The 13,047-nt window shown below is 40.5% G+C and overlaps 1 protein-coding gene and 1 long non-coding RNA gene across 4 annotated transcripts in view; one reads left to right on the plus strand and one right to left on the minus strand.

The window, feature by feature from the left end:
• PPP2R2B (protein phosphatase 2 regulatory subunit Bbeta) overlaps nucleotides 1-13,047 on the minus strand; it is a 334,440-nt gene that overhangs the window by 159,694 nt on the left and 161,699 nt on the right. The window lies entirely within an intron of this gene.
• On the plus strand, nucleotides 87-956 carry LOC144586847 (uncharacterized). The gene is made up of 2 exons (XR_013541904.1): nucleotides 87-215; nucleotides 832-956. It is a non-coding gene; the product is annotated as an uncharacterized LOC144586847 (long non-coding RNA).

Below are 13,047 nucleotides of genomic sequence, written 5' to 3' on the forward strand. Positions count from 1 at the left end.
TGGATGTTGGCTGTATTGTACAATAAATTCAGTTCTGGAGGTGGAGGAGCACAGGCTAGTGCTCTGCTTGAGATTGAGAATGTATCCTAGGTATCATTCAGCCAACATCTGCAAGCTGGTGGAATCATTTTTTTTCCTAAGCAAGTACTACAGTACCAAAGACAAAACTGAACTTCAGAGGCAGTTCATAAACGGACAGTGTTGCTGTTCTAAAGGTAGGCAATGTGCTTCTCTTAAGCAAACTACTCATTAAGAATTTAAGACTCAACTGCAATGCAAGTTCTTTCCAGAATTTTAAGATCATATTTTTATCTCTTCCACCCCGTCTCTTTTGTATCAACTATGTTATTTCTTTCACCTGTCTAGATACAAAAATGGCCCAAGGTATCAGAGAAAGTGGGCACCTACCTAAAGTGTCTCCATGAAGTAAAGAGGTCATTTGCTCTGTTCTGACTTCCATGTGGGTAACGCACAAGCTAAAATGGGTATCTAGTCCGCCTAATGATGATGAAAAAGTGAAATAAGCAAGAGGTTGCTGTCTAATTTACAAGGGTTGAATGGCAATGACAAAAAGAGCAAGCTTTTTAGTGGGGCAGAGACTTATCATTTTACACACTACTGTTATTATGCACACATAATAACTACAGTGTTAAAATACGTCAGTTGGGAAAGTTATAGAGAGCAGGCTAAAGTAAGTCCTGCATGCCTCTTTCTGAAAAGATGTTAGCCCAGTTCAAGTAATCAAACCTGGGATATTTCTAGTTTCAATAAAAGGATCTTCTTTCTACTTCTAAATGGTCTCTTTCTCGTTCTTTCTTTCTTTCTTTGCAGCAATCTTCTTATTCTGGAACATTAGTGACTGAAAACTTGGATTTGAAAGTCTACAAGGAGATGAACTGCTAAATCATTCATTAAATCTATCTGGGATGAGATCCAAGTCACTTACAAGCAAGAGAGACCAGGTAGAATTTATATTGTAGAATTCTTTGCATCAGCTCCCATTCCTAATAAAGAGCAAGTTCTACTCCAACCTTAAGAGTGAACTGCCCATCAATTCTTTCTCCATGGCATCCAGATCTATTGGCCATTTGTAAATAGAACAATGGACTGTTTTATTTTTAACTACTACTGCATGAGAGCAATGATATTGTGCTGTCAGAGCAATTCAACATTCTACAAGGCAATTCTAAAAATGGGGGCAGCCCAAACAAAACTCATTAACTTATGCACAGTTGCAGCAAACAGGCTGCTGTTCAGAAACAGGAGACCCTAAATGTCCCCAGAATTAAAATAACATACAAACTGAAAATATCAATCTTGCTTATCTTGAGAGAGAATGGTTAGACACACCCTTTTAAAACATTTTTGGAAAGGATCCAGGCTACAGTGGCTTAATTACTGATACTCAAAAAAAGGTCTTTCAAATGGGAAAAACAGGCACTTTGTTATAAGACTGAACATGTGCAGTACAGGCTAGTCTACAGGATCTTCTCAAAATGAAACATTGTATACACTAGTGTGATCTTAGTTAACTTTTAAACTTTTACAAACCTTGCTGGCCAAATAGGCTTATCAGAATCCTTCTTGAAAGGGAATTCTGTGTCTGGTTATAAAAATGAGGATACATTTTAAAAAGTTTTTAAAAATACAGATATTGAAAATATTTTTAAATATATATATTTTAAAAGAATATGCAGAAGTGCACCTGTTTAAGGGGTGAAATTACTGTTTTTTACTTTGTCTCTGGAGATGTTTTTGTCTTAGCAGAGCTTTAGTGGCGATACCCTGTCTTAGTCTCCTGTCATAGTCTCCATTCCACTCACCTTGCCACTATCCAATTGAATAACAACCACCACAACAATCGAAAGATGCTGTGTGGCATCAAATCACTTCTGGTGTGTGGTGATTTGGTGGTACATATACGGATCTCAAATGTTCCATCACTGACAATTCTGCTCAGATCTTGCAAATCAACATAATCTAATGTTAGGTCATTCTCTCTTCTTACTGCCCCCCCCATCTCCTGACAATGTTCTCTCTTCCAGTACATTCTGCAACGGTCCTTCAAGCCAATAGTTGTAGATGGGAAATGAGGAGCAGAATACAAAGCTGTTGCATATTCAGCTGGACTAGGCAGCCCTTCCTAAGCCTCTTCTACCTCAGGCAGCTTTGTGGGAAGCTTGTTTTCTTAGGTGCCTTGGTAGCTCTTCAACTTTGGAAAATATTTCTTTTTGCAAGACTTAGAACCTAAGGGCTGTGGTGGACACTCTGAAAAGCACTACTGTTATTAGAAATATAAAACCCATCATTCTCTCTCTAAGAGAAACAAGGAGAGAGAAAAACATAGTAAATGAAATCCTGTTGTTTAATGTAGTACATACCAACTAGAGATGGCCACAAACTGCCAGTCCAGCGTTTGTGCCAGTTCGTTTATTGACTGAGCAGGTGTTTGGTGCTGCCCAGGCCCACCTCCTCTTGCAGGCACCCACTCAGAAGCAGCACCCAGAGGAAGCGGGACAGGGTGTTGCCTCTGAGTGGACACCCACTGGAGGAGCAGAGCCTGGGAAACACCGAACTCCTGTTTGGCTGATAAATGAACCGGCACAAACCAGTGAACCCATCTCCAGTCACAATTCCAGTAGGCCCACTGTAGCCATTAGCCATTATATCAAATGTTTGTACAAAATTGGCAGGATAAATCTGGGCCCCATTTCACCAGGGTGCACTGAGCAGAAGGATAAATGAATGTGTGCATTCATATAGATATTAAGCTCATTTGCACAGAGCATGCAAATGATTTACAAGCCCCTCAGCCTGCCCAAGCCAGGTCCTCGCATCTACAGCCTGAGGGAAAAGATCAGTGAGCCATTTGAATAGTTCAGAGCTGAGGAGGAATTCCTCTTTCCAGTACGTCAGGCCAACTTCAGCCATCCCATTTTGCAGGCGGTGAGAAGCATCAGTCTGATGTTCACATTTTCTGCATCTATTCTGCAAAATCAAGGGAGATAATGGCTGTAAACCCTATGTCAGGATTCTTTCCTTCCTCTGAACTGTTTGAATATGTCTTCAAACAGATCTTCCATGGCCCCAGTTCAGAAAGCGGAAACCAAAATAATTTTTTCAGGGGAGTCAATGCATTAAATTGCAAGGGGGTACTCATGTGAGTCTGAGCTGCAGCAGTGTTGGTGGTTCTGCCAACAACGTGGAAAGTTATGCTGCTAATCAAAATGGTAAGCATTATAGGATTGCTGTTGTACTATATGGTCTATATTCAACCACAGTTCCATCAGATGTTCCGTGTTCATATGATGTTCATAAAAGGAGTCAGTTCCAAGACAAAATGAAAAAAATGCTTAGGAGGACACTGGGATATATGTTTTGGGCTCTCTTTTTTTTAAAGGAAGTGCAATCCTGTTTCCTGCAGCAGATCCAGGGGAGGGCCAACATCCTCAAAGAGAAGTTTACTGAGCATTCATGAAATGAACAAACAATCGTACGCTTTGTAGAATTAAAGAGCTAAGTCAGTGGTTCTCAAACTGGAGTCCCCAGATGTTCGTGGACTGCAGTTCCCAGAAGCCTTCACCACTTGCTGTGCTGGCCAGGATTTCTGGGAGTTGTAGTCCAAGAACATCTAGGAACCCAAGTTTGAGAACCACTGAGCTAAGTAGTGAAAAATGGCAGTTAGTGTTATCTCCAATGTATGAGACAAAAATCTAACCGATTCAGAACTCTAGTGTGCTGCTACTCCCTCTGTCTCCATATACAAACAACATATTTCATTCTTTTACCCACAAAGGCAAACTTTTTTCTTGAGGTTTGCTACAAAACAAGTTTTGTAAGTAGCCTACCTGAAGAAGCACTACCAGAAATACATTGCCCTGAAGCCCAGCAACATAATATGTCTTCAAACAGAAGAAAGAGGTTTAAGTAGTTGAACCAAGCAAAATAAATCTCCAAAAGAATCAAAGTATCTCCTCACAGAAATCCTCACTGAATTAAAATATCTATTCACAGAAGTAAGTCATGCTCAGGATTGGAGTACTTAAGAGTTCTCAGTACTTTCCACAGCTCATGAGAAACCAGAGGAAACCAGTCTTTTCCACAAACCATTACTCTGCCCAGGTATGCACCATTTAAGACAAACACTTTCATTGCTACCAACACATTCCTTCTCTTCTAACGGCAGTCACATCTGCATTGCTGCCCCCCCTCCTTCTCCTTCTCTTCACTCTCAGTGTTATGAGGGGATGGTGCATGAGTGACAGTGGAGGCACTTCTCTTACTCCCTCAGGTAATGGGATAGCTTGCAATAGAGCTGATCATTAGCAGTAGTGGATGGTGTTTTGAAGAGTTTTCAGCTGAATTTACTGGAGAGCATCAGGTTGTCCTGTGGCATGATGGGCTGGGCAGCACTCTAGTGGCTATTTTTTAAGTGCCATCCCAATAAAATACAAAGTTCAATTTACAGTGGTGCCTCGCTAGACAGCTACTCCACATGACAGTTTTTTCACTAGACACTGAATTTTTGCTATATAGCGATTCGCAAAACAGTGATTCCTATGTGGGAATTTCGCTGGACAATGTTTGGTCCCTGCTTCGCAAACCGATTTTCGCTAGACAACTATTTTGACAGCTCCCTCTGTACTCACAAAATGGGTGTTTTTGGGACCTAAGCTTCGCAAGACAGCTATTTTAACAGCTGATCGTCGGTTCACAAAGCGGCTTTCCTATGGCTGATCTTCGCTAGACGATGACGATTCTTCCCCATTGGAACGCATTAAACAGGTTTGGGGAATTGCTTTTCTCTAGACAATGATTTCGCTAAACAGCGATTTCAGTGGAACGGATTATCATCGTCTAGCAAGGCACCAGTTGTATCTCTCAGAGACAACAATGCTAATACAAAGCTCTTTCTGTTGAGACTCCTTGCATTTTTCAGATGATTAGTTTGTCACAGGAAAAGAGGCTATTAGGTCACCCACAGAAGATTTTTGGAGGAGAGTGGGTGGTTTCATAGAAGAACCTGCAAAATCTGGCAGGATAACCTGGCAGGATAATTGCATCAGTGAGACAGTGCATGGAGCTGTAAATAACCTTCACAACACATCAGATGGGTAGAATTCAAGCCAAGCTGTTAGGCTACATGTGTACAACCTTCCAGGAAGAAAGCTAGGCAATAAAAATCAATGGAACATCATCACCAAGCTGTTTCTGGAATGATCCTGCAAATATTCTATATTTTTAAAATAGGATAAATAATTATGCTGTCAGCAAGGTAGAAGAGGGAAGCTTAGTTAAAGAAATTTCCATCAAAAGAAATAAACGACCTTAAAAATGTATTCGCGACCTTAAAATGCTCAGTCTTTCAACTCCACCTTTCCCAATGGGTGCCCAATACCCTCCGGCTGAAGCAGGCAGCACCCAGGCATTGCATAGGGAAGTCATTCCAGGATGCAGTTGAAACAATGGGATTAGTTCCTTCAAAACAGAAAATGTGAGTTGTTCCATGGGTGATCAGCAGCACTTTCCTGACCTGCTCTCAGAACCGGTGAAAGTAAAAAAGATGCTAATTAAACTCAGCTGTTGGAATGAAAGCCTAGAAGAAACGTGACTAAGAATAGGTTGCAAATCATAAGATAGTAATAAAAAACCCACAGTGCTCTGGGGACATTAAGTGATTACAGAGAGTTGTTATTTGGCTGATTTTCACACTTCATTAGCATATGTATAATTTAACGAGAGTGAACATGCCGTGCATTGGCAAGACATAAGAGACCCCTTCTTTAAATGTGAACTGTAAATTGAGGTGTCCACACTTATGAGATTCTAATCATGGTGGAAAAAGTAACGAGATTAGTTATGTCAGACATAAGGCCAAAAAAAGTGGGATTTAATCTAGTCAAATAGTTTTTGCAGTTCATGAGGCTGGCTTGGAAAGATATCATTTATTAAAAGGTTTCAGACAGACCAACGGAAATCAATAGCACAAAACAGATTTCTAGTACATGTTTCTCAGAAATTTTCAAAACAAACATGAAGCTAGGAAACCTTGCACAAATCTTAACATAATGAAGGAATAAAAACATATACTGTATTGTCATGATTGTGCAAGAGAGCCATATTGCTTATGCCTAGAAAAGGATATACAAATTAGATCGAGAAACAAAAAAAATATGATATAGTGGTATTGGTTACATACTGCAGAATAAACAATGCCTTATTGTGATTACGAGAAAGACTTTTCCTCTGGTGGGTAGCATAGTGGTACTGCATTGCTCTGTAGCAGGCATGAAAATGAGATGTTTTATTTTTCTTTGATTACAATCTCTTGGGAAAAATCGCCCCCCACACCTTTTTGTACAAAAGTGACCACTTTTTCACACACTGAGTGAATTTCCCTAAACTATGATTTACCATTCTGAACAAGTGGATGGACTGTTCACATCTTTATTAGCAATCTTTCTAGGCTTTCTATCTGTTATCCTTTTCAAAGAGAAGAACACTAGAAACATTTTGTAGAAATACAGAGACCTGCAAAAATATAGTGCTATCCATCCTCCTTCACTGCTATTTAGTATAGTGAGGTTTTAGTAAGGTGACCCACCTGCAATCAATCAATCAATCAATCAATCAATCAATCAATCAATCAATCAATCAATCAATCAATCTATCTATCTATCTATCTATCTATCTATCTATCTATCTATCTATCTATCTATCTATCTATCTATCTATCTATCTATCTATCTATCTATCTATCTATCTATCTATCTATCTATCTATCTATTTTGGTCAAGTGACCAGCTCAATTGATAAAAGTATTAGTCTTTTCTACTTTAGTATAGCCTTGAACATGCACATTAAAAGACTGTGTACCTGCCAGGCATGCAGATAACATTGTGCAGTTATTTGCTTCTGTAAAGCTGAGAAGACAGGGAATATGCAGTGATTTGCTGAACTGGCAAGAAGAAAACAAATAATTCTATGTGGTTTTAAACTACTATGGATTGCTCAAGGCTCTCATTAGTTAAATATGTATATCATACACACTCTTTTCTTTTTTTGGCTGAAGACACCCCCCCTCCTCCTGATTCTATGCTAGATAAACTACTTTAAAATGCCACCATGTTACCATCTGGCAGTTTGGCTGTTACCAGCTTAGTATTCTAGCAGTGACTCCCACAGTGAGACTGGCACGACATAGTAGGGCATCTCGCATGGTCAGTGTTACACCACAGGGGCTTTAAAAACTTTGGAAGAAAAATCCTGACAGCCAACAATCACTGCTATGGATGCAAAATCATTCTAGCTATGGGTACTGTTAGTTCTGTTTGTTACTATGTAGTCTTTGACTTGCTACCCAAAAGAGGGAAAGTCTTTCTCATAATCACAATAAGGCACTGTATATGCTGCAATATATAACATAATCCACAAAACATACCACCAAACAATTGAAAAGCTTGCCCATTCTTCCCAATGTAAGGCATGGTAACTATGGGAGCAGCTGCTATTTCTTTCTGGCTCTGTCTAACTTGCCACACTACCTGTTAAAATTCTGTTGTTTCCTTGGTTTATGAAGGGCACTTCCAGAACCATTAACAGAGAATTTAGAATTCTTAATTAACCATTAAGACAGTATTATCATAATTTAGCCTGACCACCATCAGTGCTTCTTTGCATTAATCCACCCCCATTTGCACAAGAAATGTAATATTGGAATACTGCCTGCCAGGATGTGCAATGGGAGCCACAGTAAAGAGAAAGCAGGTGATAGGATCTGGCAGTGGAGGCATAGCCAGTGTCAAGATAATTTTCATTACTGGCACCTAAGCTATGCTGCTGAAGAGCCTGCAAACTGGCTAGGGCCAGGGTTCAGTGCCTATTGATTGATTGATTGATTGACTGATTGAATGAATGAATGAATGAATGAATGAATGAATGAATGAATGAATGAATGAATGAATGAATTATTCAACAATGGCAGTCTAATGTGAGAAATTGGAAGAACATCATTGTAGTTCACCAGGGTGGTGAAGCCATTTGATGCAATTCTTCCCTATCCTTATAAATTCCAACATGATTAAGCAGAAATGTCTTGCACAGGTGGACATCTACTGAGAGAACTGCTCAATTGGGTAAAACCTGGCAGCAGAAAAGCTCCAAAATAGCCAAAGTGGGGAGAATGGAGGTCAGGTTATGCTAGACCCAAAGCCTCTTCAGTCCAGGGACATAACAATAATGCTGGGATAAAGATTTGGAGGGTTCCTATTCAGTGTCCATCTATGAAGGATTTGGATTCAGCCCTGCTTGAACTAAGTGTTCAGTCAACAGGCCCTTAGGCATCTTGGACCATTAGATTTGCACTCTTATTCTACTTCTTTGCACCACACAGGTCACCTGATTCGGTTTCCTTTCAGTTACCTTTCCATTTGCTCTCACAACTTAAAACTTGCCCCCACTCTTCCCATCTTATCCTTTCCCATTCATTCCTTATGCAGCATTCCCTAATGCCCCACTATAACTCCTTCTTTCCTAGAAGCACACCTTCTGAGATTCCCATACAAATTCCTCATTTTTGATGTATGCCCTCCTCTGTTCACCGTGCCCCACCACTTCTTCATCTTACTTCATTCAGCAGCTTTTCTTTCTCCCCAATACCACTGTGAAATTCTTCCCTGCTTTGCCCTTCAAGTAAACTGTCTCAAATCAATTAACTCTCTTGGTTTCTGCACCAGCATCCTATTAAATTTCAGCACATCTTGCCTGTCCTTGGAAATGTCCCCTGATCCTTCACCAAATGATAAAAATATGTGAGGTACCTTTCTGTATTCCCTCCTTGATCACATTTGTCAATAAACATTTTTTAACATTTCAAGCCGTTGCAGAATTCGTGGCAAGGCTCAGGTCATATCCAGCAAGCAGCTCCACAGGCACAGTTGTGCAACTATTTGTACAATCAATCGCACAATCAGGCGCACAGTGCAAATGCTGCATTGAGCATAACTCCCTGAAAACCTCCTTAATGTAACTTTATGCTATGTTGAGTGCAATAGCATTTCGTCCACTCTTTTTTAAACTACAAGGACTGTTAATTTCCTCATTCACCTGTAGTTGTGGAGTTTCACCTAATGATACAGATTAAAATTAAAGTCTCTCTCTGTCCCTCTCTCTCTAATTCCTCTTCCTGCTTTATCTTCAAAAATGTTTTAGAGGGCTGTTGTTTTCTAGTGTATCAAGGTCATGCCTTATACATTGCACCTGCATTTGAGTACATGAAGCACAAAAAAAGAGGAAGAAACCTTTTATTGGAACTCATGCCCTCTCTACCCCTCCAGTTTTTCCCCTTCCCTCTCTCCCTAAAAAAACAAGCAGGCAGGCAGGCGGGCGGGCAGCCAGAAGCCTATGTTAAACAGCTATAGCCTGAGTAGGCCTACTGTGCTACTAGCTCTAAGTTTGCCCAGTGAACTAACTGCACAGCTCTTCATGCCAAGGGGCTGGCATGAATATGGATGTCCAGCTGGAACAAGTTCACTGTGTGAGCCTGACGATGGGGCACACTCACAAAGGATGCTCTTTTAATCAGGAAATCCTCTCAGCATTTGCTCCTACCATATGAGGGGTGTGTATGTTTCTACTGTATGAGGGGTGTGACCCATTTTTAGTATCACATCTTATTCTTGTCTATAACTTCTCATTTCACCAACTACCATTCTAGGGGTTTTTTGCTTCCTTTGATCTGTTAATTGGCTTTCACCCTCTGATCCCTTCGTGCCTCTTCAACATGCAAATTGGATCTTTGAGGCAGCCTAATTTGCCCAAACTTTTTACACTCTGCTGCTTCCTCTCCTACAATCCCCTCTGGTCCCCCTCCTTGGTTCACCCCTCACCTCTTTTAATTTGTCACAGGAACTGAAAAAGCCTCAAGGCATCACTGATTAGTTTGGCCTTGCTGCCTTTCCTTATTTTCACTAGGTGGGTTGTATCCCCCCCCCCCCAGTGACTCTGGGAATCTTAGTACCCCTTTCACAGATGGGAGAGAAGCAATTTTGCCCAAAGCTCTCTTCCCCTCCCCCATGTGTTTCTGTGTGTGAAAGAGAGAAGGGTGCTATCATCTTTCTCCCAGAGTTGTGCAGCATCTCTTTATACCCTCACAACTGGTATAGCACAGATGGAAGACTGATTTTGTGAGAATCAGTGTTTGTTCAGTCCAGCTTCTCAGATAGCAATGGGAATGGATATTGAGTAACACAGACACACAGCCCAACATACAACAAGCAAGTTGCTGGCATGGTAGCAGCAGGTTCAGGAAATTTGCCAACTTTTTTCTCAACAGCAGAACAGGAGTGGATGGGCTCAAAGAAAAAAGAGTGCTCTCGTCTTCTCCAGAGCACTGCCTCCTGTAGGTAAAATTAGAAGACTGCCACATGTGGTTTATAGCTCAAGGGCAGTAGGGCTGAGGGTGATTTCAAAAGTGATTCTTCTTAGAAGAAACCACACTACCACCTCCCCATTGTATCACCTTGTTCTCGGTCCATGTGGCACAGGTAGGAGGGACCTTGTTTAGGTATCAAGACCAATCAATTTACTCCTACTTTTTTGTTGTTGTTGGTTGGCTTAGTTCAGTGGGAGGACTCTGAAAATAACAATGGCATAGAATTGAACCCTTAAGGATTGAAGCCTTCTGAAGCTTGACCTAACATATTGCAACAAGCCAATTTTTAAGCAGATGATAATGAATTATTTTAATGAATTTCACTGTCAGAGGAGGTGACCTTTAAGTGTCTTATCAAAGTGCCTGCTGGTCTTGAACACGAAGAGATACAACAGACATAGCATAAAAGGATGTAGGTTGGATTTTTTTTGGGTAGCTAGGATCATTTCATTTAAATTAAAAAGCAACTCATACCAAAGGGGATGGAATCAAATCTGCAAAGGTTCACACACCAATGGCATGAACTCCCATAAGATGTTTAAAAGGAAGGTTAATTGTACCTGAAGGCTACATGAGCACGAATAAAACACAGTATTTCAAGTTGGCTACATTGCAATGCCCGTTCATGGTGAATTAGCATCCAAGGTCAATAAAGAAGTCTTCCTTTAGGCTACTTAAGGCTGAGCAAGCTAAATGCTAGTTTTCAAGCCTCGGGCCAACAAGCAAGGCCAGCCAACAAGAAGGAATGGGAAAGGGGGTGGCTGGCTAGTTCTCAGCTTTATTACTATTATTATTATGATTATTTGAGAAACTGATCTGTGTAGTCCGCTTTACAGATTATGAATCCCGGAAGAGGTGGCTGTGTGTGTAAGCCCTCCTTTCTCCTAGTGCATTTATATAGCAATCTCAAAGGGCAAAACCAGAGGAGAGTGCTTTTCTTTCTGAAAAGATATATCAGAACTCTGAATGCACGTAGCCCCTCCATAGGTAGAGGTGGCTACTATTTTCAGAAAGTTGATCTCTGTGTGAAAAGAGTAATGGAAACACAGGAGCAGAGGTCAGGATTTCCATACCTCCTCCCCATGTTTCCCCTAATAAAAACTGTGTGTGATCAAGTCAATTCTGATTTATGGTGACTCTTTCCAGGGTTTTCTAGGCAGAGAGTACTCAGAAGTGGGTTTATTGTTCCCTTCTTCTGGGGGCAGCTTGGGACTGTGCAGCTTGCCCAAGGCTACTTAGGCTTCCTCTTCTGGGATGCACAGTGGGGAATTGGACTCCCAACCTCTGGCACTGCTAATTCATCGAGCCATCCAGTCAGCCTATGTTTCCTCTACTCACACTTATAACATCCATGTAGGTCTTGCTATCCATGTTGCATTTACAACTCAGAAATGAAGAGGTGTCAAACAACAGAAAGCCAGGTACAATTTTTTTAAAAGCATGAATTAAAGGAGCAGGACACTGCAAAGCCAAATGCTAACACTGAAACCTCCTCAATCTACAAAGTCTGCATTTATATCAATAATCTGTAGCTGTAATTTCTCCATATATTGAAAGATGTTGTGTTCATGACACTATAAGAAGATCTACAGCTTACAAACACTACTTCCAATTTTCCCACCCCAAGATGTTTCCTTATATGATTAAGTGACCACAGGCCATTTATTTTACAACAAAGATGGTCAATGATCCATACCCACTGATTTATTCAGGCCCCCATGTACTGTAATGGTTGATGTCTCCCTAGTACTGTTCATTAGCATCCAAAAATGACTGTAGGGATGCAGATTATGAGAGCAGTTCCCCATTGCTCTACATGATAGTTCATTATGTACAAACGCACTGACTGGCAGGAAAATAAAGCTCTTGAGAAAAAGGAGGAATAAGTTAAGTCCAATTTAAGGAGTATATAGATCACAGACTCTCATTTCCAGCATGAGGTCTCTACTGGTTTTTGTACTGGCATTGCAATAGATTAATACAAGGATATTCCTGACTGCAACTGTAAGAAGGTGAGCTTACTTGACTCGTACAGATGAGGACAGCATGAATCTGCATCTCTAAAATGTTTGAGGATTAATCATTTTTTAAAAAATCAGTGCAACAAATGGTATTCTACATCATTAGTCCAGCAAGGTGGATCAGGCTAAGAGAAAACCTTGTCTATATCTTTCAGATCACTATTCACATCATTATTGTTTCTAGATGGACACATGAGAATTTTGTTTGGTTGGTTTGTTTGCCTTTCTCCTGATAAGGGGAACCAAGGCAGTTCGAAAGATTAAAAAAAAATAGAATTAAAAACAGAATAGGTTAAACATTAAAAAGCAATTAAATTATAAACTAATTAAAATACAATAATATACTCCTTAACTAAGACCATGGCCACTGGTACCATCACCTCCTGACAAATAGAAGAGGAAGATATGGAGGCAGTGACAGATTTTACTTTCATGGGCTCCATGATGACTGCAGATCGTGACAGCAGCCACAAAATTAAAAGACACCTGCTTCTTGGGAGGAAAGCGATGACAAACCTCAATAGCATCTTAAAAAGCAGAGACATCACCTTGCCAACAAAAGTCTGAATAGTGAAAGCTGTGGTTTTTCCTGTT

The sequence above is a fragment of the Pogona vitticeps genome, chromosome 2, assembly GCF_051106095.1.
Source record: "Pogona vitticeps strain Pit_001003342236 chromosome 2, PviZW2.1, whole genome shotgun sequence".
NCBI lineage: Eukaryota > Metazoa > Chordata > Lepidosauria > Squamata > Agamidae > Pogona > Pogona vitticeps.